Source organism: Marmota monax, unplaced genomic scaffold (assembly GCF_021218885.2).
Source record: "Marmota monax isolate L192 unplaced genomic scaffold, Marmota_monax_Labrador192_F-V1.1 WCK01_AAM20220418_F8-fsc00029, whole genome shotgun sequence".
In the NCBI taxonomy this organism is placed as follows: Eukaryota; Metazoa; Chordata; class Mammalia; order Rodentia; family Sciuridae; genus Marmota; species Marmota monax.
The window spans coordinates 5513740-5541097 of NW_026693024.1; the positions used below are offsets into that span (position 1 = coordinate 5513740).

General features: G+C 45.7%; 1 long non-coding RNA gene across 3 annotated transcripts; it reads right to left on the bottom strand.

The window, feature by feature from the left end:
• On the bottom strand, positions 1–26420 carry LOC124098498 (uncharacterized). 3 transcript variants are annotated; one of them, XR_006853582.2, is made up of 5 exons: positions 25938–26420; positions 21983–22150; positions 13830–13921; positions 13311–13423; positions 1–1709 (listed from the first exon to the last, which is right to left on the bottom strand). It is a non-coding gene; the product is annotated as an uncharacterized LOC124098498 (long non-coding RNA). The 3 variants fall into 3 exon arrangements; XR_006853581.2 differs by lacking the exon at positions 1–1709 and adding an exon at positions 5663–6103; XR_009227634.1 differs by lacking the exon at positions 1–1709 and adding an exon at positions 5663–6103 and having other exon boundaries at positions 13311–13484.
• Positions 26421–27358: the final 938 nt, after the last annotated feature.

Below are 27358 nucleotides of genomic sequence, written 5' to 3' on the forward strand. Positions count from 1 at the left end.
TTATTTTTAACTGGAAACAATTCACATGTCTTGGCACCAAAGAATGGATTTAAAAGCTGTAATAAATCCATTGAATGGAACATTACCCAAAATTAAAGAGGAAGAAAACACTGATACCCACAAAATGATGGATAAATAGTGAATTCATTTTGCCAAGAGAAGAGGTAATGTGTTATGTTATCCCATGATGTGGTTTCCATGTGGATAGTGTTCCCCTAAGATCCATGGTCAGAAGCTTGGTCCCCAAGGTAGTGCTATTGGGAGGTGATGGAACCTTTAAAAGGCGGGGCCTGGTGGGAGGTCTTGGTCACTGGCCTCTCTCTGCTTCCTGACTCCTGATAGCATTCACTTCTACATGCCATCCACAGTGATGGGCTGCCCTCACCAGGGACCCAAGCCAAGGGGGCAACCTGATCTTGAACTTGAATCCCCAGAACTATAAGCCAAAATAAACCTTTCTTTACTTCATAGGTAGCTTGTGTCAGGTATTTCATTGTAGTAACACAAAACTGACACATGCACTCCATTAATGTGACCATCCAGAAAAGACTAAACTATATGGATAGAAAACACATCCAGGGTTTCATAGGCTGGGCATGGAGATGGGGCAGGTGAACTAAAGAAGGGCTAACAGAAGGGAATCTGTGAGTGGCAGAACCATTCTAAGTCATGATGACTCATAATACATAAGTCTGCTAACCAAACCATGAAACTATGCCATGGTGAATCTTATTGTGTGTAAATTTTAAAGACGTCAATCATAATACGTGAAAAACCTAAAATAGAATACAAATTGTAATAAATGAACTTACTTAGTTTACAAATGGATAAAATAATCACACTAAAGGGAGTGGGGAGGAAAAGAACCAAACTGAGTTACTTTGGGGAAATGGCATTTTAAGTGAATGTTGTAAGACTAAAGACAAAACAATGTACAAATGCTACATTTTAACTAATAATTTAGTTTCTCACAAGAGCACAATGGAATATTACCCAGCCATAAAGAAGAATGATTTTATGACATTTGCCAGTAAATGGGTGTATCTGGAGACTTTCGTGCTAAGCGAAATAAGCCAACCCCCCAAAACCAAAGGTCAAATGTTTTCCCTGATATGTGGAAGCTGACCCACAATAAAAGGGGGAGACAAAGGGAATGGAGGAAGGCTAGAAATAGGAAAGACAGTAGAATAAATCTCACATAATTTTCCTAAGTATTTAGCTATATTCCATGCTTGTATAATTTTATCAAAGTGGATTCCACTGTCATATATAACAAAGAAAAACCCCCCAAATTTCTGTTTTAAAAAGAGCATGGGTCAGCAATTCTGGCTCTGCTTTACATAAATACCCAGGTTGAACAAATAAGTAAATGTCTTTTAATCAAGGACACCCAGGATTGACACTGTTGGATAAAGATGCTACACATAAGAAAAGGGAAATGAGAATGAATCCTGGGGGGTGAACTGAAGTCAGAGGTACCAGAACAAACTGAGAACACTGAAGTCAGTGTAAACGTGTGTGTTTGCAGGGTGAGCACCCACACCTCCATCGCCAAGACCTGTGTCCCCAAGAGGACATAAAAGTAACGGCACCCAGAGGTCAGTGGGCACACCCCCTGCCTGGTCTTGGTTTATGAACACCAATCTTCAGTTAAAAAAGAAGAAAAAGAAGCTTCTGAGACACGTGGTGACCCCAGGACAGGAACCGACCTGAAGGAGAAATGAGAGGAATCCAGTTAGTCATGAGGCTGTTGGATCATGACCTACAGACTGATATCAACCTCCAGGAGGTCACATTGATGTGACGAAGTAGCTGAATAAACAAAGGGAGGCAGATTTTTTCCTTATAGACGAATTTCTGATACATGGAGAAGGGATGAGAGAATGATGACCCAATTCCTCTAGAACACCACAGTGCAGATTGTCGTAGGTGATCTACCCATGGACGCTAAGAATAGTGGAGAGAAGGCGTATGCACAGGCTCCAAGGACCAGCCCTAAGGCATCTATTAACTGCAACTTGATCCATGAGAAATCCATCATTTATAGCCTTAAAGTCTCTGTTCCCTGATACCACACGCTGACGTACTAGGTGACTTATTCATGATGTGTGCTGTTCATTGCCTTAACTTGTCTTCCCCACAGGGAAGAAACTTTGGCCAAATTCTTCCATTGAATTTTCCCAAAACACCCAGAACAGTGCTCAGCACACGGACCCGGTAACTATCTGTTGAAATAAATGAAGGTACGATTGAGACCGGTGACCTGCGTGACCGTAGTATGTGGTGTTGTATTCCTGGTAAGTGCTTTTTGATTGACGGTCATCTGAGTTGGTTGAGATCCTTTGAGCAACGGGTTATGATTCTAGAAATAGAGCCAGGAAATAACTGCATTCACTCGGGGCCATTGCTAATTCACAAATGTCTTTGTGTGAATCGGGAAGAATGTCCCTTCCTGCACACAAGCGCAGCCCCTGCACCAGGATGAGAGGACTCGGCAACTGAACTGTGGCCTGGATTTTGTCCCCACTCATCCCCTTAACCAGGTGAAATTGTGCAGTACACAACCTGCCCAATAGTACATGATGGCCCTGTATTCACACATAGACACCACTCTCGGTCACAGCTGTGCCTGGAGCATCCTGTAAAAGCATCCTGCTCTCTGGTGTGGGTCCCCGTGGGCTTCCCCAGACCCCCTCCCAAACTGGCTTGCTCAGACCTGCCTAGGCACTGTGGCAGGCCCTTTGGCCCAGATTGGGTTTTTCCTCTCAGCTCATTCTTTTGGTTTCCAAATCCCTGTCCATGACGCTGTCTCAGAACCCCATTTGTTCTAAGTCTCACAGTAAGGCTCCCCTTTCCCAGAACAGATCTCTCTTCCCCAAGCCACTATCTGAGCTGGCAACAGCTTCCTGCTTGCCTTGAAGGGGGATCCAGACACCACTGAATTCCCCCATGATATTCAAAGTTTGTACCAGAAACCCTATGCTGCCCTGAGCTAAGGGGGCAGGCAGGGGGGCGGGAGTTGTATGTCTAAGCATTGGACTATGGATATTCCAGGCCTTCAGGATGGACACTGTCATTTTAACTTGGAAAAAACTTTAAGGCACAATCACTTCCCACACCAAAGAATTTTAATAGAGCACCTACAGAAAGTCTGGCTTGCAGAGATGAGACTGGGGGAGGGGTAGATTAAAAGGCTACAAAATGTAAACCTTTGGTGACTGGCTAATGAGTGTGCCAAACCAGACGAGGTAAAGGCAAATCGACTGCGGAAAAAGATTTTGGTTTATAAAACACTTGACTTTTAGCTGTTCTTTCTGCATGTAATTATATAGCAGGGTCAGAACCATTCTGCAATCTAAGAATTCACTCCCTAACTTATGTTATGCAAGTTCCTGTCTTGGTATGTTTGAAGGAGCTCAGCTATACTTAGCGTGGAACCCAATATGTGTGTGAGGAAAGTGACTTTTTGCGAGAGTCCTGTTGCTGCGTGTCTGCTTGGGCAGATGCCCCATGGGAAAGGAGTGGCCACCCAGCCAGACCCTAGGAAGAGATTTGAGTGAAAGAGCAAAGAATGGGACTTCCTGGAGCCCTTGAAATGACTCTCTGATTCAACATCTGGATTGAAACATGGACTTGAACATACATCTTTCCAAAAATGGTCTACAAATGCCAACAAATACGTGAAAAGATGCTCAGCATCACTAATCATTAGGGAAATGCAAAACAAACACCTAGTGACATAACACCTCACACCCATCCAGGTGGTTACTATTAAAAAAAAAAAAAAAAAAAAAACATAATAGTAAGCGTTGGCAAGAATGAAAAGTTAAAAACCTTTGCTCTGTTTGTGGCCATGTAAGATGGTGCAGTCACTGCGGAAAATGGTAGGGCAGGTAACCCAAAATTTAAAAACAGAATTCCCATAAGGTTTACCAACTTCCCTTCTGGGTATATTTTTAAAAGTATCGAAAGAAGGATCTCAAAGAGACATTTGTACACCCCTGTTCATAACTGCATTATTCACAACAGCCAAATGGAAGAAACAACCATGAGTTCATCAACAGACAAATGTATTTTTTCCATGCCAGAGAATGTTTCTCAGTCTAAAAAAGAAAAGAAATTTTGCCACAAGCTGCAATGTGGATGAACCACAAGGGCTTTAACCTAAATAACCAATACCATGTGATCCCCCTGCAAAAGGTATCTAGAGTAATCAATTTCACAGAGATGGAAAGTAAAATGGGTCTCCAGGGGCTGGGAGCAGGGGGAGGCAGGGGGAGTCCTTGAATGGACATAAAGTTTCAATTTTGCAAAAGGAAAAATTCTGAAGATAGATGAGGTAATGGTTGCACAACAAGGTGAATATAATTAATGCCTCTGAATCATACAGTTCACTGTGCACACTTAAAATGGCAAATTTTCTGTTTTATTTATTTTATTACTTTTTTTAAATTGGGGGAGGGGGGGTGACTCTCTGAATTTAAAAGGGAAATCACTGTGGCCTGAGATACAATTTAGAAAATTTGACCATTCTGACCCAAGTTTCAATGTGAAATAGATGTTTTCCAAACCTCAGCCACAGTGTGATGGATGCAAGCCTGGTAGGCATGTCCCCTGGTGTGACCATCCTGGAGGGAGCTGTGGGTGGAGAGCCTTGTAACTGAGCAGGTCCTCTGATACAGTAATACCACTTGCAGGCATCTCGCCCTAAGAAACAATCACAGATGTCCACAGATGTATCTGTAAGGATGAACGTCTGCTTATGGCATCAAGTAATCAGAAAAAAATTATATGTACAAAAGCCGGGCATGGTGACATACTATCACTGTAAAATTAATAAGAACTATATTGTCAAAGAACAATGGTCTTGGAACATGTTCTCAATATATTCCTAAATGTTTAAAAAGCACATTACACAGAATCAAGTTCAATATGTATTTTTTTACTAAAAATTTACATATGTATGTAAAGAGAGAGCAAGTCATAATACAACGGATTTCATCTTCATGTATCTTTTCTTTTTTCAAATTTTTAAGATCATCCTTAAGTTATTTATGTGGTCAAAAAATAAAAATAGTCTAAGACGGAAAGATCATGAGTTCAAAGCCAGCCTCAGCGACTCCGCAAGGCCCTAAGCAACTGAGCAAGACTCTGTCTTAAAATAAAAAAGAAAAAGAGCTGGAGGTGTGATGTGGTTATATGCCCAGAGTTCAATCCCTGGTAAATAATGAGGAGGAGAGAAAGAAGGAGAAATTATTTTTAAATTAAATTAGTCTCCTCAATTCCCAATTGGAGAATACGAGTCATTGACCAAGTTGATTTTTTTCCCTCACAAATATAAAAAGTGGGTGCAAAAAGTGTTTGCTGTCCTAAGCGAAGCTTTAAGACAAAAATCATATGACTGTCAGGAGGGTTTTAAATGTTTCAGAGAATATGCGCTGCCATCACCTCACCAGCACCTATTTGCATGTAAGTCCTGGGAACACTAATTTGCATTCATTCCCACTCCTTTTCCTTAAAACTAGTCGTCCTGGGCTGAGGACCAGCTCAGGGGCGGAGGGCTTGCTGGGCATGCGCATGGCTCTGGGTTTCATCTCCAGAAGGGGGCGGAGGTGGGGTGCTTCTTAAACAACCCCCCCCAAAAAAAACATCCCCCCGCCCCCAGTCACTCAAACTTCCCACCAACCACTACTTCAGGGTGTGCGTGGGTCGAGAGTCAGGAGAAAGGTCGCCTGGGGCACCAGGAGCTTGGGCCTGGTCTGCATTTGAGTTAGGGTCAGTCCTGGGGCTCCGAGGTTCCGCTGGGTCCCATCGTCTAAGTATGTTCATGCTGTGGATTTTGCTCTAAAATGCTCCAAAGGGACGTCTGCCTTAGCTCCTCGTTGGGGCCTTCGCTGCGTGTGGATTGGACTGGGAAACCTGGCCGGGTGGTAACTGGAAAGCTCCTACTGTGCGACCGGGAGGGACCGAGCATGCAGAGAGCGGAGGGGGCTGGGCTGCTGGGGCGATTCCCCAGGGTGGGCCTCGGGCTCAGGCAGGTGCTGGACGTGGGCTGCTCTGCAGGGCACTCCTCACTGATTCCGAAGTGGGCCGATGAGCTGACCTGGGTGCAGGGAATTCAGGGAGGCCAGAGAAAATGAGACTCGAGGACACTGCAGGAGAAAGCTCTGCCCTGGGGTCCAGGCAGATCCAGGCGGTCCTCTGAGGTCACGGGTCCCTCCACCCAGCTCCAGATTATTGAGATGGTTAGAGTCTGTAAACAAGTCTCGATGGCGCCTGGCAAAATGCCAGAGGGAGTGGTTTGTGAAGTAACGCCAGCGAGCCATTAAGTGAGGAGATTCCTTATTGGTTGACTGCTGTATCTAGTTTATGTTAATTAGACAAGCTGTGTGGAATGTATAAATACCTCTGTTGTCCTACAATAAAGGGCTCCTACTCCTGCTGTATTGATCTACACAAGGTGCTCGTCACCCCCCCCACACACACACACACCCCTTATTTTGCTGCAGCCGGACTGGGGCAGAGATGCACAAGAGCCATCCCAAATCTTAGCCACAGGAGCTTCAAAAAGAAACAGGGAGAAGCACGTGCGACTGTATACAAAGCCAGAAATGTGTAAACCATTCAGTTAGGGGGGGAAGGGATGAGAGACCCGCACCCAGGAAAAGCCAAGGAGATGAGCTGCCTTGACCAAGCCTAGGAACTGTCCCTGTAGCTTCTACACCCCCTCCCTCCTCCCCTCCCCCTCCCTCTTTCCCTCTCCCTTCCCCTCCTCCCTTCCTCCTCCTCCTCCTCCTCCTCCTCCTCCTCCTCCTCCTCCTCCTTCTTCTTCTCTCTCTCTCTCTCTCTCTCTCTCTCTCTCTCTCTTTCTTCTTTTTAGTTATATATAACAGTAGAATCCATTTTGACATCATTGTAAAAGCTTGGTATCTTGTTCTAATTCAGTCGCCAGTACTTCTCCTAACCTCCCCCCACCACTACTCCCTTCCCTCTGCTGAACTTTCTGTCATTTACCCATACCTATTTCTTTGATTGATTTCCTATGGGTGTACCTGATGGTGGGATTCACTGTGTGTATTCATGTATGTACATAGGCAAGTTAGGTCCGATCCCTTTTGTTGCCTTCCCTTCATTCCCCTTTGTCTACACCCTTGAACTTCTTTCTTAATCCCCTGGTGCTTTGCTGTGGGTTAGCTTCCACATAGCAGAGGAAACTTTTGACCTTTGGTTTATGGGGATTGACTTGGTTCACTTAGCATGATCGTCACCAGATCCAGCCATTTGCTGGCTCATGTCATAAATTCATTCTTCTTTATGGTTCAGTAGTACACCATTGTGCACACACACAAGGCTTTCTTTATCCATCCGTCTGTTTGAAGGACACTTAAGTTGGCTGAGGCTTTTCTTTTCCTTTTTTTTTTCTTTTTTGGTACCGGGATTAAACCCAGGGATACTTAACCACTGAGTCATATCCCCACCCATTTTTATATTTTATTTAGAGACAAGAGTCTCACTAAGTAACTTAGACCTTGCTATGTTGCTGAGGCTGGCTTTGAACTCACAATCCTCCTGCCTCAGCCTCCAGAGCCACTGGGATTTCAGGTGTGTGCCACAGCGCCCGGCTGATTGGGGCTTTTCGTAAAAGACATTCGGCTTGGTTCTCTCATCCTCAAAAAGCACAGAGGAGAGAGCCCTGGTGAGTTGGGTAAGCTCCACTAAACAGAGGTTCCAACTGCGCAGACCTCCACCCACCTGGGGCTCCATCTGCTGGGGCAGCACTGTCTCTCAAGATCCCAGGATCTCTGTGCCTCATTCAAAGTGCTGTCTGCAGGGGATCTTTAAAAGACACATTTTAAAGATTATCCAAACAAAAATAAAGAAGCTATACAACTAAAAAATACAATCAATTATCTAGACTTAACAGACATATAAAGAATATTTGATCCATCAATGACTAAATACACCTTCTCAGCAGCACATGTAACATTTTTTTAAAAAATAGACCATATTTCAGGCCCAAAAGCAACTCTCAGCAAATACAAAAAAAAAAATAGGATAAAACCCTGCGTACGATCAGATATTAATGGGATGAAGTTAGATATCAATATAAGACAAAATGTAGAAACTACTCTAACCACCTAGAGACTAAATAATTCACTGTTGAATGATGAATGGATAGCAGAAGAAATCAGGGAAGAAATAAAAAATACTTAGAAGTAAATTAGAATAGTGATACAACATTTCAAAACCTCTGGGACATTTTGAAGGCACTTCTAAGAGGAAAATTAACAGCACTGAGCTCATTCATTAAAAGAATAGAAATACACCAATAAATAATCTAACATTAAATCCCAAAGCCCCAGAAAAAGAACAAATCAACACCAAAAATCAATAGAAGACAGAAAGTAATCAAAATCAGAGCTGAACTCAGTGAAATAATAATTCACACAATCAACCAAACAAAAAGTTGCTTCTTTGAAAGAATAAAGTCAATAAACCCTTAGCCAAGCTAACTAAAAGAAAGAGAAAAAACTCAAATTGTTAAAACTGTGGTGAAAATGGAAATATTGCCATAGACACTAATGAAATCCAGAGGATTATTGGAAGGTACTTTGAAGATTCTTATTCCAATGAGCTAGAAAAATCTAGATATTGACAAATTCCTATAGACATGTGACCTACCCAAATTGAACCAGAGGACATGGAATATTTAAACAGGTCAAGTTCTGATATGAAATTGAAGAAGCCATCAAAAGCCTACCAGCAAATAAAAGTCCAGGACCTGATGGACTCTCAGCCGAGTTCTGTTAGGCCTTTAAAGAAGAATTAACACCAATCCTCCTCGAATTATTTCACAAAATAAAAAAGGAGATCTCTCTTCCAAACTAATTCTATGAAGCTGGTATCATCTTGATACCAAAACCAGAAAAAGACACATCAAGGAAAGAAAACTTCAGACCAATATACCTGATGAACATAGGTACAAAAATTCTGAATTAAATACTGACAAATCACGTACAAAAACACATCAAAAAGATAGTGCACTGTGATCAAGTGGGGTTCATCCTGGGGAAGTAAGTTTGGTTCAACATACAGAAATCAGTGAATGTAATACATCACATAAATAGACTTAAAGACAAGAAACACATAGTTATGTCAATGGATGCAGAAAAAAAATATTTAACAAAATAGAGCATCCGTTCATTTTTAGAACATTGGAAAAACTAGGGATAGAAGGCACATACCTCCACCTTGTAAAAGTTACAAATGACAAACCCAAGGCCACATCATTCTAAATGGAGAAAAACTGAAAGTATTCCCTCTAAAATAGGAACTGGGATGCCCACCTTCACCACTTCTATTCAACATAGTCCTTGAAACTCTAGCCAGAGTGATTTAGGCAAAAGAAAGAAATTGAAGAGATATGGATAGGAAAAGAAGAACTCAGACTATCTCTATTTGCCAATGACATGATTCTATATTAAGAATATCTCCCCCCCCCCACCAAGGAAAAAAAAACTTTGCCAGAAAACTTCTAGAACTTATCAACAAGTTCATCCAAGTATCAGGATATAAAATCAACCCCCGTAAATGAATGGTGTTCCTATACTCCAGTGATGAATCAGCTGAAAGAGAAATTAGGAAATCCGTTCCATTCACAGAAGCCTCCCCCCAAAATAAAATTCTTAGGAATCAAGCTAACAAAAGAGGTGAAGTAGCTCTACACAGAACATTAGAAAGAAATTGAGTGTTAGAGTCTGTAAACAAGTCAGGATGGCGCCTGGAAAATGTTAGGGTCTGTAAACAAGTCTGGATGGCGCCTGGCAAAATGCCAGAGGGAGTGGTTTGTGAGGTGGAGCCAGCGAACCATTAAGTGTGGAGATTTCTTATTGGTTGACTAATGTATCTAGTTTATGCTAATTAGATAAGCTGTGTGGAATGTCCTGCAATAAACGGCTCCCACTCCTGCTGTATCAATCTACACAAGTTCTTTGTCACCGCCCCCCCCCCCCCCCCCCCCCCGTTATTTTGCTGCAGCCGGACTGCGGCAATTGAGGAAGACGTTAGAAGATGAAAGAGTTCCATGTTCTTGGATAGGCAGAATCAATATTGTCAAAATGGACATACCACCAAAAGTGCTACACAGACTCAATGCAATTCCCACCAAAATTCCAGTGACATTCTTTATAGAAACAGAAAAAACGACATGAAATTCATTTGGAAAAATAAGAGTTCTAGAATAGCTAAAGCAATCCTTAACAAGAAATACAAAGCAGGAGGCATCCCAATACCAGACTTTAAACTACACTGTGTAGCTATGGTAACAAAAACTGAATGGCATTGGCACCAAAATAGGCAAGAAGACCAATGGAGCAGAATAGAAGACACAGAGACAAACCCACATAAATACAGTTACCCCATCCTAGACAAAGGTGCCAAAACACACACTAGAAAAAAAAGATAGCCTCTTCAATAAATGGTAATGGAACTCCATAGGTAACAAAATGAAAGTTACTCTCTATTTCTTACCCTGCAAAAAAAAATCAACTCTAATTGGATCAAAGACCTAGGAATTAGAACAGACACCCTGCACCTATGAGACGCTAAGCCCAACACTTCCACATATTGGCACAGGAATGAACTTCCTGAACAAGACTCCTAAAGCACAAGAAATAAAATCAAAAATCAATAATGGGATAGCATCAAACTAAAAAGCCTTTTCACAGCAAAAGAAACAATCAAAAGCATGAAGAGAGAGCCTATGGAATAGGAGAAAATCTTTGTTACCTGCACCTCAGATAGAGCATTAATTTCCAGGATACACAAAGAACTCAAAAATCTTAACACACACACACACACACACAAAAAAAAAATCCCAACCAATAAATGGGCAAAGGAACTGAACAGACCATTCTCAAAAGAAGAAACAAATATATGAAACAAACAAATATATGAAAAAGTGTTCAACATCTCTAACAATTAGAGAAATACAAATTAAAACTACACTGAGATTCCATCTCACTCTAGTCAGAATGGCAATTATCAAGAACACAAGTAATAACAAAATATTGGTGAGGATGTGGGGAAAAGATTTACTGATACATTGCTGGTGGGACTGACTGCAAATTGGTGCAACCACTCTAGAAAGCAGTATGGCAATTTCTCAAAAAACTAGGAATGAAACCACCATTTGACCTTGACCTAGCTATCCCACTCCTCAGCATATATCCAAAAATTAAAACCAGCATACTACAGTGACACAGCCACATAAATGTTTATAGCAGCACAATTCACAATGGCTAAGCTATGGAACCAAACTAGGTGCCCTACAACAGATGAATGGATAAAGAAATTGTGATATATATACACAATGGGATACTACTGAGCCATAAAGAAGAATAACTTTATGACATTTGCTGGTAAAAGGATGGATTTAGAGTTATCATGCTAGTTGAAATAAGCTAATCCCCAAAAAACCAAAAGTCAAATGTTTTCGCTGATATGTAGAAGCAAGGAGGAGGGGAAGAAGAGAAGTTTAGTAGATTAGACAAAGGGAAATGGAAGAAGGGAAGAGGGATAGGGTTAGGAAAGACAGTAGAATAAATATAACTTGATTTTCCTATGAACAAATCTGAAAATATTTAAGTGCATCCCACCATCGTGTCCAACCACAAGAATGGGGTCCTACTTAGAATAAGATATATCCTGTGCTTGTACAATTTTATCAAAATGGATTCTACTGTTATATATAACTAAGAAGAACCAATAAAATAAAGCTTTTTAAAAGTACACAATTTTAACCACCCTCTGCATCAAAGTATTTACCTCCCTAACACCTTCAGGATAGTACCTGTTCTCCTTAGAAGGAGACCACTCCCTGACCCCACTCAGACGTTTGAACTGGCTCCCCATGCACCCACTGTGCCAGACTTTGGCAGACCTGGGGGGGCCCTGACACAGTCTTCTCATCTCTGCATGAGTGACACCTCATGCAGACCATGGAGTGGAGGCATCAGTCTCTCCTGAATCTACCTGATCAACTTCTATTAAAGCTTGAGGACCAACTCAAAAATCATCTCCTCCTCAGCAATAAAAGAGAATAAAATCATGGCATTTGCAGGTAAATGGATGGCGTTGGAGAAGATAATGCTAAATGAAGTTAGCCAATCCCCCCCCCAAAAAAAAATGCAGAATGTTTTCTCTGATATAAGGAGGCTGATTCATAGTGGGGTAGGGACGGGGAGGAATAGATGAACTCTAGATAGGGAAGAGGGGTGGGAGGGAAAGGGAGGGGGCAGGGGATTAGCAAGGATGGTGGAATGTGATGGACATCATTATCCAAAGTACATGTATGAAGACTCAAACTGGGTGTCTCGAATTGGGTGTCAACCTACTTTATATACAGAGATATGAAAAATTGTGGTACATATGTGCAATAAGAATTGTAATGCAAAAAAAAAACAAGTATATGTATAAAGACAGGAATTGGAATGAACATACTTTATACAAAGATATGAAAAATTGGGCTGTATATGTGTAATAAGAATCGTAATACATTCCTCTGTCGTGTATTTAAAAAAATAAAATCAATGTAAAAAAAAATCATCTCCTCCAAATGCCTCAGTCTCCTCCAGGTTTGGCTGCACCAAGCAGCCCTTGCCCCAGGCTTTACCTTTGAGCCTACAAATCAAAAAGCTCAGAGTGTGAAGTGTGGGTCCTTCCCACCCTGGGTGCTCTCAGGCATATTAACCTACCAAGCCGTCATAGTCCTCCTCTGTCAAACACGGGTCCTGAATCCTACTCCACAGAGGTCTTTGGGAGAAGTCAGTGAGCTCACGGCTTCACCCTCTTCCAAACTGTGAGACTCTCAGAAACTCTTCACCATGTGGATCCCCGAGAGTTTGCAGGACCTCTGCCCTTGAAGGGGCCCCCAAATTGTCTTGTGAATGAATGACACTAGTGATGCTGAAAAGGACCTGTTGCTAGAATTTCCCTGGCAAGCCAGAGTGGCATGGCTCTGCATGCATATCCACAGAGTGATGCTTGGGGGGAGTGTTACGGCTTGGGTATGCGGTGTCCTCCAAAAGCTCCTGTGTGAGACAATGCAAGACCATTTAGAGGGGAAATGATTGGGTTGTGAGAGTCTTGACCTAATCAGTGCAATAATCTGCTGATAGGGATTAATTGGGTGGTAACTCTAGGCAGGTAGGGTGTGGCTGGAGGAAATGGATCATGGGGGGAGGGGGGCACGTGCCTTTGAGGTTTATATTTTCTCCATGGTACAGGGAGTTATCTCTCTGCTTCCTGACCTTTTGGGGACTGTAAAGGTGATTCTGCCATGTCCAGAGCTGCTTTCCTCCTCCACACCTTTTCACCATGATGTTCTGCCTCCCCTTGGGTCCAGAGCAGTAGAGTCGGCCATCTGTGGATTGAGACTTCTGAAACCATAAGCCCCAAATAAACTTCCTCCTCTAAAATAGTGCCTGTAACAGCAATGAAAAAGTTGACTAAAACCGAAAGGGTTAAAAAATTACTGCTACTCCCGCCAAAACACACCCGCTGCTGAGGGAGAAGCAAGCCAGGGCATGGGGCTTTGTGGACAGGCCCCACCCCAGGGAAGGCAGGGTGCACCCAGGGCTGGTGCAGAGAGGTCCCCACCTCCCTTCTCTCCCACTTCCTCTCCTCCTGCTTCCTACTCTGCTGACACAGATAAGGATCACCTCACCTTCTAGGGACAGCCAGGGGGAAGCGTGAGTCAATGGGAAGTAGGAGGAGGAGTGAAAGGGCTTTAGGACATGCCGTGACATGACTGGGGTGACATGACTCACCTCAATTGCAGGAACCAAAGGATGTGCGTGTCCACGAGGCAAGCAACTGTGCGCTGCTGGTATTGGATTTGGGGAACCGCACGTGTGTGTTCCTGCAGAAATCAAGGGACAAGACAGTGTGGCCAGGGATACCCTCCAAGCAATGCCCTACCAAATACTGCAAGCCTGCAAAAACTGTGCAGGTGGTGGCTGGCCAGTCACCTTCACAGTCCCCAAAAGGTCAGTTTGACCCTCCTACATCAGAAGACATCCAAAAGATGCTGCACTGGCTCCGTTTCCCCCGCCCCTCAGATCCCTGCCTCCTTCTGCAGAAGTCCCACCCAGGGACGCTCTTACTTGCACTTGGGCTGGAGGGAGACAGGGTCAGTTAACTCACCCAGCTACACCCAAGATGTTAACCTCCAAAAATGCCTATCACATTCCTCTTTTGTCAGGCTTTGGGGACAAAGTGCCTGCCACCCACTCCCAAGAAGTTGCAAAGGATTCTTGAACTGCAATTGCACAGAGGAGACAGGGCTTGGACTCACCCTGACCCCAGCCCTCAGTGAACCGCAGTGCTGGGTCAGGAGCCATCTCCCCAGCCCCCTCCCTCCTTTCCTCTCCACTTAGGCTCACACTAAGGTGCCGTATTTCTGCTGCGACTCCCAAGGTTCCCTGCACCTCCCTGATCCTGGGAAACTCCCAGGAAACTGCCACCACAGCTACTCGCTCTCCCGTTCCTCCTCCTGCTCTTGCTCTCTCAGAATTGGCAGGAGTCTGTGACTTGTGGCACCCTGAGGGTGATCACTCCTCTCCAGATGCTGTGAGCTCAGGGTTTCTTTCCCTTTCAGTTCGGAGCCTGCCCCAGACACAAGCCTCGCCTTCATCTGTCTCTGGATGACATCACCAAGTGTGTGGGGGTGGGGTGGGGGGAGTCTCCTATTGTTAGATGACAGCAGAGCGCTCTCCTTCTCTCTCAGTGCCACGGTTGGGCAGCAGCATTGGCTCTGACTACTGAAAAACAAAACAGAGCCCGACGTGCAACAAGAACTCAACAGGACGGTAGGAAAGGCAGCCCCGGTCGAAAAGGGGAAGGCTTGATCCACTTCCACTGCTCAAAGCACAGGAGGCAGCAAGGGACAGTGACCCTCACAACCAGAAAGTTCCATTCTACAAACAAAGCCACCGTCGGTCTTCTCTCTTGGGCCACCAACCCACTGAGTGGTGGGTGACAGAGAGGTTCCTGACCACAGGAAGTAGCGGTTGAGACTGGTCACCAATTAGGACAGGTGGTTTTTATATATAATAATGGGGGAATCACTCTGCCCCATTCTCGTATATGAGAAAGTAGTGGGATGAGGGAGGGTCTGGGGAGGGGGGATAAATTAGGCCAATCATGCTTGCATTTGACCTCCGTGAATTGCTGGGCAAACATAAGTCCCCGAGTGAGCAGGAGGGGGGACATGAGGTGTGGGTACCCAGTTTCTGAGTCAACCTCAGTCCCAGTGTACACAGTCAGGGTACATTTGATGAAACTGAGAAAGAACTGATGATTTTAAGAGTCTCAGAGTGATTAATAAAGCCACGGATTTCATAACCCAGGCAATGAGACGAGGAGCCCAAGGAGGAGAATAAAGCTGTCCCTGAGGGTCTCAGGAAACACTCTGACTCAGGAAAGAGTAGAAAACCTGAGTCTCTCATCCACAGGAGACCAGGGTGAGGACAGAAGGGGAGGTCCAGAAAGTTAGAGCCTTGAGAAACTTCCAGAAGCATCACAAATGGTGAGACGTCTGAGTGATGAATTTTTCAGTACCAGGCCTGTGGAACACACCGTGCTCTGTCTCCCGGGGCCCTCAGTGGAGTCTGCTATTCACACAGAAGCCTCCCTGAAGGTTTTCCTACCCAAGAGCAGAGGGAGCTGTGGAAATAAAGAAAATGGGTGAATTCTCATGAGCATGAGATCCTGAGGGGCGGAAGTCTTAGGAGCCGGAGGCCATGAGGGCAGATAAGTCTCCAACACCCTCCCTACATCTTGAGGAAGGCCACTGACTTTCCATAATTTGTGGAACAATAAACCAATCTCACCTTGTTCTTAATAGTTGGGGTGTTATAATTTGGATGTGACCCCCAAAAGCCTATATGTTAAAAGACGTGGTCCCCAGCCCGTGCTGCTATTGGGAGGTGGTAGAACATTCATGGGGCAGGGCTGCTTGGAGGTCCTTAGGTCACTGGGACGTGCCCTTGAAGGCAGTGCTAGGACCTTAGCACCTTTCTGTCTCTTTATGTTTGCTTTCTGGCCAAAACGAAAGCAGCTTCCTCTGCCATGTGCTCCTGCCTTGATGCCCTGCCTTGTCACAGCCCCACAAGCAAGGGGGCCAACTCACCACCAATGGAAACCTCCAAAACTATCAGTCCAAATAAGTCTTTGCTCTTTTTAAATTGATTTTCTCAGGTATTTTGTTATAGCACAGAAAGCTAACATACCAGGTAACATCCGGGTTACATATGTCATATGAATTGAGTGCACATTTATGTTCATGCTTCCGTTTTGTTTTTTTTTTTTATACAGGGATAGGAAAGAAAAACATGGCTATTAAAGTATTCAAACCTGTGGTGTGTCTCAATCTACAAGTGCCGGAAAATACTTGTAGCATGCTGGTTTCCATCATAGGTTCTCTGGTATGGTACTTCACAAACTGTCCAATGTGAAGATCCTACAGGCTGATGTGTGGCCCTACTGTGTGTGGCTTGTATGCAGCTGGTGCCACATGGAATTCAACACAAGAACTCAACAGCACCCAATCTGATTTATTCCCTTTTCAACGAAACAAGCCCAAGGTGAATGCTTCGCTGCTGTTGCAATATCACACTGCTAAATAAGAAAGTCTCCAAACTCTGAATTGCTGTGTTCACTGGTTCTAGATCTGCACCAGTTCACTGATGGACATTGGTCGGGACAGCAGCTTATTTTTATACTCTCCACGAAGGGCACACAAATAAATGGTTGATTCTTGTTCTCAGGGAGCTTGCAAGCTTGGAAACACAGTCACTGTAAGACAGGAAATCACAAAATCTAGTTCTAAGGCAGAAACTGTTCATTTCAAAGTGAATTAGTCAATAACACAAATTAGGAGTTTGAGAAAACAACTTGGGGAAACCAGACAATTAGGAAAGAAAGAGAGAAAACTAGATCTAGGAAGAGAGCCGAAGAGAGGTTTATGATAGGGAGAGACCTTGACCTTGAATGGGATTTTGAAAGCTGTTTAAGATCAAGACAGTTACATCTCACTTCAAAAATGGTAAGCCTATGAGGTAATACATACCTAACTGACTCGATTTAGCCACTTCACAATGTACGTATATCTCAAAACAACATTTTGTACATGATAAGTATGTACAATCGTTTATCTGCCAGTTAACATTCTTTAAATGACCTTAAATCCTTGCAAAGGAAAAAGAGAGAGAGAGAGAGACCAGAATAATTACAGGGAAAACTTCAGCATTATATAAACAAAGACAGAGAGGTCTGAGTTTTCTATGTGAATTTAAGCAGATCTGTTTGTCAGGAAAGGAAAGTTGGTTCAGAAAAATAATGAGAAAGCAAGCGGGAAGGACAGGTGGGGTCAGAATGTAGAAACACTGAATGTCAGAGATACAGCACAGGCTCATCCCGTACACTGCAGACAAAGGAGAACCAGAAGGAAACAGGGGACCAGACTTCATGACGACTGATTCAGTCTATACATAATTCAGTAATCCCTGGGAGGCACAAGAGGCCGGCCTAGATGGTAAGAGTGTGCAGGATGCACCGTGGGGCAGAGAGACAGGTGTGGAGGTTAGAGCACAAGGTTAAGGTCAAACCCTCCTGCCTGAGCCAGGACAGCCAGGAATAAGGAAGAAATGGGATAAATCCAAGAAGTGATTCCAAGGGGGGAAGAAGGTGCAGGGTATCTTTCAGTACTATTTGCATCACAAATGGGGGATGACTTCCACCACCCCTCCCCCACCCATTCGCCAGACTCCATCCATCCTTCCGGAATCAGCTCCAATGTCATTCCCTCTGCAGACCTTTCCCCAGGAGGGATCATCGACATCCTCCATGGCTTCCGACTCCTACTGTCTGTCAAAATGAATGGTTTCAAGGAAAGGTAACTTGGAAAATGGAAGCCAACCAGGCGCTTTCTAGGTTAGCTTCCTATCAGAACCTCTTCTGGGAAAGAGCAGAACGGCGTGCCAAAGCCCTGATCTTCTTGGCCAAGGCTAGTTTCCACCATGGTAAAGCCCACGTTCATTGTTAGGTTCAAATCAAATAATAAAATATACACTTATACGCATGCTTCACCTCTATCTACAAATAAACTAATATAAAAAATAATATCTAAGATAAAATAACTTTATTGTCTTGGTCTATTGTGACACTACCCTGTGTCTCAGTTGACAACATTAGGGAAACACTAGGGGACAAGGAATAGCAGGTGCAGTAGATAAACTGCTTCCTTATCATGGGGCTGTGGTTTGGATAGGGGTTGAGTGGGTCCACTGAAGCTTTGCATGTTGGAATCTTGGTCCTCAGTGTCAGGGGGTTGCAGAATGAGTTGGTTCAGGAGAGTGGGCACCTCCCCTGAATCTTTCTGGCTTCCTGTCTTATCATCCATAACTTCCACATACACTCCTGGCATTTCGATGTCATCTGCATGAAGCCATCACTAGAACCAAGCAGAATCTAGTGTCATGCTATTGAACCTCCTGAACCTTGAGCTAAATAAACCTCTTCTTTATGGATTACTCAGCCTCAGTATTCTATTGTAGCAACACAAAGTAGACTGACACACATATTAATTCCCCAACTCCTCCGTGGTCTGAATTGGTCAGGAAGGAGTCATGGGGTACCATGAACTTCTAAGATTCCCATAAAAATCATGCTCAGTTATAGACACTGTCAGGTATCAGGACACTGCAAACACTAAAAGGAAGATGAAAATTATTTGCACAAATCATAAGTCTGGCCAGGGTTGATTTCTCTTGTGGGTCATACTTATCTTTTGATAAACTAAAATCTATACAAAGTCATTAAGTGCTTTATACATATGGGCATATATAATAAGTATGATTCTGTTTATGTGTGTATGTGCATGTATAAACACATATAGGTGTGTTTGTGTGTGCGTATATTATGTCTGTACATATATATGTCTGTATACCCCTATATAAACACACAGACACACATATGGATACGTCCTCAATATAAATCTCAAAATAACTCTTTAGGTTCTTAAAAGCAAACATGGAACTCTAACAAATTAAATTTAAATATTGTGGTTTTATATTAGCAAATAGTTTTATATGAACATTAAGGAAAGTCTTTGTTTCCTACAAAAAAGTAGTGGTTCTCCCAGCTTGGGAGGTGGGGGTTCTGGAGAAGAGGACAGCGGTCACCCCTCTGTCCTATGGAATGCTACCCCAGGTTTTGCAATCCAGGGGGAGAGGCAGGGTGTCTTCCCTGAGGCTGAAGGGGGAAGCCCAGAGTGGAATTCAAGCAAATTAAGCCACCTAAAGGTCACAGAGGGGGAGGGGGAACAGCCAGGGTCTTGGGAGTGAGCGGGGATCCTCCTGGAGCCCTCAACCAGCTCTGGTGTGTGCTGGCACGGTGCGGTGTCGAGGGGCTTGGTTGGTTTGGTGTGGCACGCTGTGGAAACACGGTGTGGTCTGGGTGGTGTGGCCTGGTTGGGGCGAGGTCGGCATGGCAGCTGTGACAAGTGGAACCACGGGACAAAAGAATCAGATAGGATGGAGCGGGTAAAAAACCAGCCTCTATCTCAGAGCAAAGCCTGTCCAAGGAAGGGACATGACTTTAGCCCTTGGAAAAACCCACAGAGTACTCCTAAGCACATTCCCACCCTGCTAAGTTGTTTATCTACAAATAACAGGAGAGATCTGCTGCGCCAGGTGTCCCTGACCCAGTCAGGCTAGGTGAGGACCCATAGCAGCCCCCTAGCAGCCACCAATCAGCATGAGACAGAGAAATACCTGGGATGCCAGTGGTTTATGGTGGTTGATAACAAGTTGGGAAACCATGTAGTTCAGCACGTACACCCCTCTTGGCTCAAACCAATCAGTTCAAACGAATCCCCCTTTTGTACTGACCAATCACCCCTACCCAACTTGTTCCCACCAGTGAATGTGCTAATCATGTTTTAGAGTTGTTATTTGATTTTCCTGCGGTGTGTGATGATTTGCTATGATGTATGTGGGGGTCCCTGCCTTCTCCAAAGAGTGTATAAAACTGCTGCAAACCCTGGGCTCGGGGCCTCTCAGCGTCACCAGTTGCTGTGTGCGAGCGGAGGACCCAGCTAGCTCGCAATATACACCTCTTTGCTGCTTGCATCGATCTTGGGTCTCTGGTGGTCTTTGGGGGTCCTGAATTCGAGCATAACAGGGATGGCTGGGGACTGGACTAGAAGGGCCAGCCCAAGAGCTAAGGGAAAGACCTGGGGACCCAGGGGCTGGCAGAGGCATCCAAATCTACCTGTAGGTGGAGACCGAGGGTCTCAGTCTGCAGAGGTGAAGGAACCCTCAGATGACGCCATAGCGAGCCACAGGAGGGGCCCAGAGGGTCAGCACAGAGCCCCCAGGTTCTCACGCCCTCTCACACGCACACCCACACACCCAGGTGTTCTCACACACACGGTTTTGCGAGTGTGATCACGGAGCACAGGGATGGCAGCGCTGGGCTGGCCATCTTGCTGGAGAGATGCACAGTTAAGTCTCGAGGAGAACCCGGGGGCATCATGAGGGGGTCCGGCCAGCGGCCCACTCTGTCCCAGACTGGACCATCGCGGCTTCCCCGGCTCCTCCAGAAGCTCAGCCTCTCTGACCGGGCATGGGGAGGCTCTGAAGTGCGGGCACCTCTCTCCCAGGTGCACCTGCATTGAGGGTGACTTCCCTGGCCTGCCCAACTGGAAGACACCCAAGGGGGGATCCAGGCAGGGACGCTGGGGTCCAGAGCGCCCACCAACCTGCCCAGTCTGCCTGCCCTGTGCTGGGGCTGTCCCCTTCAGCGCAAAGGCCCTCGGGACGGTGCTCTCCTGACCCAGCAGTGGGAACTCTCTTCCCCCCATGGTTTGGGGAGATCTGGCAACTGGTTTCCAAGTTCTCCTTGGGTTCCTCCCTCCCGGCCCGATCCCAGGGACCATGGCACCACATGAGCCTTTGTTAGAGTCTGTAAACAAGTCTGGATGGCTCCTGGCATTTTGCCAGTGGGAGTGGTTTGTGAAGTGACGCCAGCGAGCCATTAAGTGTGGAGATTCCTTATTGGTTGACCGCTGTATCTAGTTTATGTTAATTAAGATAAGCTGTTTGGAATGTATATATACCCCTCCTGTCCTACAATAAACGGCTCCCACTCCTGCCCCTGGGCAAAAGCCCCCGTCAAAGCCCTCTCCTGAGCCACCGTGGAGGGAGCAGAAAGGCAGCTCGAAGCCCTGGGGCCCCCATCAGCCTGGTCTCCTGCCATGGATTGCACAGGGCATGGCCCCCACGGGCTCATGGGCTCAGGGCTTGGTCCCCAGTGCAGTCAGGTTGAGAGGTGCGGCTCTTGAGAAGGGACTGACCCCGAGGGCTCTGACCTCACCAGTAGATTCGCCCAGGGATGCATTGATAGCTGAAGGGTGATTGGGAGGTGGCCGAAACTGCAGGAGTGGGACCCAGTTGGAGGGAGTGGTTCCCTGGGGCTTGCCTTGGGGGACTGTGTCTAGTCCCTGGCCTCTCCCTCTCCCTCTCTTCCCCCCACCCTCTCTGCTTCTCAGTCACCCTGAGGTGAGCAGCTTTGCCAGGTCCTTCCATCGTGAGGCTCTGCGTCACCACAGGCCCCAGGAACAACGCAGCCAGCTGACCTTGAACTGAAACCTCTGGCACCAGGGGCCCTAATGGAGGTTTTCTCTTTTAAGTTGTTTTTCTCAGGTATTTTGTCACAGCTACGGAAACCTAACACATGTCTCATAGATCTCATTCCAGAGAGCTTTGGACACAGGCATGGCACAGCCTGTCACAGCATGGAGTGGTGTGTCCTGGCAGGCACAGCAAGTTGAGCCAACAGGCAGAGAACCAGATAGGGACAGACAGTGATGCCATCAGAGAAAGGGATGGTCCTGGAAAGGGCCAACAGAAGAACTCACCAGAAATGTCCTGTAGGCAGCTAGAGAGAGATGTAAGATCAGTCCTGGACGTGTGAACTGGAGACTGGAGTCTTCCTCTTTAGGGCCAAGGGATGTCCCTGGACAGGAGGGCCACGTGCTGAGCCCAGAGCTCTCCATATATTCTCTTACGGAATCCCACCAACAAACCTGGATGATGGCACACAAGAAAGTGAAGCTCAGAGAGGTAAAGTGTTTTGCCTGAAGTCACACAGCTGAAAAACGAGGGAAATATATCCAAACTCAGGAAGAGTTCACCCCTGTTTCCCTTCTATTTCAGAAGATTCCCTATAGGCATTCAAGGAGAATGGGGGAAAGATGGTAGTTATTGTAACTCATCTGCACCAGTTACAGTAACATTTGATGGCAGGTATAGAAACCCCAAATAGAGGCTTCAACAAAATATGAGTTCACAAGGCTACTGAGTAGCCTATCAGGAAGGGCCACTCACATTATGTTCCAGGAGTCATTGTGAGGGCCAGCAGCCCTGGAGGCTTCCTCCTTTTCCCTTGATTTAAGAAGTTAGAAAAGGGCAGAGCTGGTATGGCAATCCCCCAAGGGATGAGGTACCCAGGTTCTGTTTAAATTTCTACTCTAACATCTTCATGCTCACACTTACAAGATGGCTGTTGACACTCCACCCATCACATCCATACTCTCAACAGAAAGAAGCAGTAAAGTCAAAGAGCAAAAAGAACAGACTTATTGAGGCAGATCCCTTGCAACTGCTTTCCTGAAATCCAGAAGCCCACCTAGCTAGCTACCTCCATTTCTACCTCATTATCCAGAATTGTTCTTTTCTTATTTAAGATGGTAAGAACCTGGGATATAGAGCGTCTTTAGCTGGACTTATTGTTGACCCCAAATACGACTCGGGTTCTGTTCGTGAGTGAGAAGGAGAGAATGGAGGTTGGAGATCCTTCTTGCAAGATCGTTTCATCACCCCGTTACACCTGGGTGCTGTGTTGCCAAGGGGCAGAGAACTCACAGGAGTCAGCCCCAGGCATGGAGAACCCAGCATCCATCCGGGGAACAGCATGGTTAAATCCAACAAATATTCATATCAAGGATGATTCAGGGCCAGAGAATGTAGACAATGGGGTTGAGGCCATGCACATCCTCATTGAGGGACTAGATCATGGGCAGGGCACCCTCACTAGGACAGGACCATTAGCCAACAGGGAGGGAGCAGGCCGTGGGTCCACCATGGTGTCTAGCTTCCTGGAGTTAAAAGTTCTAAAAGGAATCAAACTTGAAGTTTTCATCTTTGCAGGAAACATTGTCTATCTGCTCTGCACAGCCTGTACTCCAAAATTCTGGCAGAAACTGTCGCTTGGGTTTAACTTGACCAGATATCCATCCTTAGCAATATCCAGAAGGTCTTATAATAGGTTGAATTATGCACCCCCCCAGGCAAAAAAAAAAAAGTCCATATTTTAAGTACCAAACTCAAATTCCTCAGAATATGACTGCTTTTGGAGATAGGTCTTAAAAGAGGTAATAAAGTTAAAATGAAGGCACGACCCAATAGAGGTCTGACCCAATAGAACTGGACACCTTAGAAGACAGATTTGGACACAGACACACAGGAAGGAAGACTACGTAAGGACACAGGGAGAAGACAACATCTATAAGCCAAAAAGAATGACCTTGGGGAAAACCAGCCCCACTGAGATTCATCTCCGACTTTCAGCTGCTAGAAACTTGAGAAAATAAATTTCTGATGCTTGATATGCCCAGACTGTGACACTTTGTTATAGCAACTGTAGCAAACTCATGCATGTGTATTGACAAAAAAAAAAAAATCCCTGAGAATTATTGAACATAGACATTCAGAATGCAGTTGACTCAAGAGTTAACTTAAGCATAATTCTTCACATATCAAGCTACAATTCACGCCCAGCAGAGTTGTGTGATTTTTTTTTTTTTTTAATTCCTCATCACTAGAAAAACAGACCCGACTTGGGAAAATGTCTCTTAGTTTGGCTCCATTCTTCCCTTCTGTCTCATCCCTTCTTGCACTGGGGTTGTTAAAACCACTCACTCAGAATCCCTCATCTCATTGTCTGCCCTGCTTCAAAGCTCCATCTTGAAGCCCAGAGCTCCCCTCAGCTGCTGACTCTGGTTGAAGCCAGACCTATGCGGTGCTGAAATGCACAATGATCTTCCCTCTCTCAAGCCGTTGTTTGCTCCTAGTGTTCCAGGGGCAGCTGCTCGTTAGCTGGAAAGGGCTTCTCCCCGACTTGTACTTTTCAGCTTTGTTGCTCTGAGCATAGAGCTCTGATCTGTCTTGTGATTTTTGCAGCAGGAAAGGAAATACCCAGCCCTGGCATTTTGGGTGAAGAAAGAAGCTTCCCGTTTGGATGCTATCCCCTGCCACCAAACAATCCTCCTGTTCCTCAGTCATTGTTGGCTTGAGGATACTTCTTATTTGGCCGGGAGAGGGGGGAGGCTTGAACTCGGGTGAGCCCCATCCCCAGCCCTATTTTGTATTTTATTTAGAGACAGGGTCTCACTGAGTTGCTTAGCACCTGGCTTTTGCTGAGGTTGGCTTTGAACTCTGGATCCGCCCATCTCAGCCTCCAGAGAGGCTGGGATTACAGGCATGCACCGCAGCACCTGGCTTGATGATGCTTTTTATTTGATACACCACCCCCTTCTTTGTCCCAATGTAACTATTTTATACCCACTAAGTGCTGGAGCTCTGCCAGCTCTTCTTTGTTAGCCATTTTTTAATTCAAATATCTGCCCAAGGAGAGAAGGAGAGCTTCATTAAAAAAAAGGTCCAGCAGCACAGAGCTGAGCGGAGCCCAGAGCCTCACCATCTCCTGAGGACAGAACGTGACTCCACAGCTAGAACATCACCCCTGCTCCAGCCCCTTCTACCATATACATTTAGACCTCTGGCTTGTCTTTAAGAGAGGAGATCAACTAAATAAATAGATTAAAAATAGCAGAAGGGATATTGAAAGCCCAGCATAGTGGCTCACACCTGTAACCCCAGCAACTCCAGAGGCTGAGGCAGGAGGATCTAAAGTTTGAGGTCAGCCTCAGCAACTTAGCGAGGCTATAAACAATTTAGCAAGACCTGTCTCAAAATAAAAATTAAAAGGGGGCTGAGGATGTGTGGCTCAGTAGGTAAGTGTCCCTGGGTCCAATTCTAGTACCAAAAAAAAAAAAAATTAAGAATATATTTTAAAGTTAACAAATGCACCATGAAATGGTGGGGGAAAAAAGATAAAATCAACAAAGACAGGTGGTAGGAGCTGGGAAATTTAAAATGCATCACTAAATATTATATGCAAAATGATCACATAAAAGGGGTTGAACAGTCACTGCATTCTTACAGACATGATGTTTGTTAATAAAAGAGCCCAGGAAAAGAAGATAAAGTAGTAAATAAGAGCCCATGGGGCCCGGGGAGGCTGTAGCTCAGGAGCAAAGCGCTTGCCTAGCATGCATGAGGCACTGGGTTCGATCCTCAGCACGGCATAAAAATTAACAAATAAAATAAAGGCACACTGTCCATCTACAACTACAAAAAAAGAAGAACTTGGGGCCAGAAGAACCTCAGCTCCACAGCGAGGCCTTGAGGGACTGCCTCTGCGTCCGCTGGGGCACACGGTGACGCCCAGAGGTGGTTTCCCCTTTGCTCAGGAAGCCACCTCCTCACTGCGCCTGCGCTGGCGGCTGAGCTCGGAGTGGAAACCTCAGCGCTTCCAGATGATTTCCCTGCGGCCCAGCCAGCGTGTAAACCCCACACCCAGTTGGCAGGCAGGATAATTCCTCCACAAACAGACAGGCCACCTGCCAGAGTGGGGCTGGGGCTCGGAGCAGCTAACCGAGGAGAATATAAATCTGCTAATGAGGCCCTTTCTAAACACACACACACACACACACACACACACACTGTCGCAAGGGGAGGGCTGCGACTCACCAGGAGGAAGGAAGTCTAAAGAGCCTTCTGGGAGAGCTTCTGTTCCCAGCTCTATCCCTGACCAGCTGCAGGACTGGGGCCAGTCAGTTGTAGCCCCAGGAGCCTCATAAGCAAATGAAGGAAAGGAACCCCAGGAGCCCAGAGGTGGTGGCTTCCCTCTGCCATGCAGTGGGCAGATGCTCTCAGTTTCCCCAGAGTGGCTGGGGGGCTGCCCTGGGTGCCCTTGTTGACCCCATCTATGCCCAAAGCAGACCCTGCTTCCTGCAACCCAGAGTACCTGGGGCCTAGGAGCAAGCCCCTGCCCAAGAACCCCGTGGGTCTGCTCAGGAGGGCAGGTTCCCTGCAGCTGTCAGCACCAGAGACCCCAAGCACTGGCCCAAAGGTGCCAGGATGCGGGCAGCAATGTCCAGCCTGGGAGATGAAGCAGATGTGCAGGAAGGAGCCTGCTGGTGTCTTCAACTGTGAGCAGGAGGAGTCAGGGAGTTGGAGCTCCAGGAAGGGAGGGTCCAGGTAGGGGGCAGAGCTGCAGGTGGCGCTGGCAGACAGGAAGGGAGGACCTTCAGGCTGCGGCTTCAGTGTAGCTGATGTGGCCAACACTGTAGAGCTACCTACTTCCCCCTTTGCAGAAGGCCTCTGCCCAGCAGCAGGGAGCATGATCTGAGGGCAGCCTGCATGTGGCCTCAGTGGCACTGCTCCCAGAGAAGCCCACATACTGAGATGGCCCAGATGCCTCAGCCCAACAAGGACAATTCTCCAGCTTTTGGAAGATTGTGCCCCGGTTTGGTTTCTCTCTGCCCAATGCTGCTTCCTCCCCAACCTCCATCACAGACCCTGCTCCCGGAGAGCACAACCAGGAGCTCTGAAGGCTCCACTGTGACCCACAGTCCCCAGCTCCACGGCTGTGTCTCCTGGAGTCTCTTCAAATTAAGAGTCTTTTTCCCATATTTTTATTATTTTATTATGTATATATGAGAGCAAAACGCATTACAATTCTTATTACACATATAGAGCACAATTGTTCATATCTTTGGTTATATCACACCAATTTGTGTCTTCATACCTGTACTTTGGATAATGATGTCCATCACATTCCACCATCATTGCTAACCCCCTGCCCCCTCCCTTCCCCTCCAACCCCTCTGCCCTATCTAGAGTTCCTCTATTCCTCCCATGCTCCCCCTCCCTATCCCACTATGAATCAGGCTCCTTATATCAGAGAAAACATTTGGCATTTGTTTTTTGGGGATTGGCTAACTTCATTAGCATTATCTTCTCCAACATCATCCATTTACCTGCAAATGCCATGATTTTATTCTCTTTGATTGCTGAGTACTATTCCATTGTGTATATGCGCCACATATTGATGCATTATAATTTACACATAATAGTGGGATTTGTTGTTACGTATTCATACACTCACA